Source organism: Antrostomus carolinensis, unplaced genomic scaffold, assembly GCF_000700745.2.
Source record: "Antrostomus carolinensis isolate BGI_N321 unplaced genomic scaffold, ASM70074v2 scaffold33014, whole genome shotgun sequence".
Classification (NCBI taxonomy): Eukaryota; Metazoa; Chordata; class Aves; order Caprimulgiformes; family Caprimulgidae; genus Antrostomus; species Antrostomus carolinensis.
In genome coordinates this window covers 16,512-16,982 of record NW_010310655.1, presented here as the reverse complement: position 1 = coordinate 16,982, position 471 = coordinate 16,512, and positions in this window count along the sequence as shown.

The window sequence follows — 471 nt, the reverse complement described above, 5'->3', positions numbered from 1 at the left end:
TGTGATGGGCATGGGGGTGATGGAGGACCCACTCCATGTGCATTATGGCTTCCCAGAGGGGAAAGCAGAGCTGGGGACACCACTGTCCCTGGGGGGAGCAAGCAGCAGAGAAGCAGCTTGGCACAGTGGGGTTTGCTCCAATGGCACTTGCCCAAGCACCAGTCTGTGCCCACAGCAGCCCCCCACGACACACAGTGTCGAGCACAGCCTTGATGCGGGTGACACGGACAAACTGGGGTGACGGCCCATGGGGCCACCCCAGTAGCCCCCAGCCCTGGCTGCTGGTGTGGGTTGAAGCAGGACACCCACTCCACCCCACCCCCACCAGCCTCTCCAGGGGGTCAGGGCTGTGGTTCCCATCCCCAGGACACTCTCCCAGCATGGGGTCAGGGCTGGCTGCCCCCCAGGTGCCAGGACTGTGCGTTCACACAGCCCCAACCATCAACCACAGTCATAAAAAAACAGCCAGCC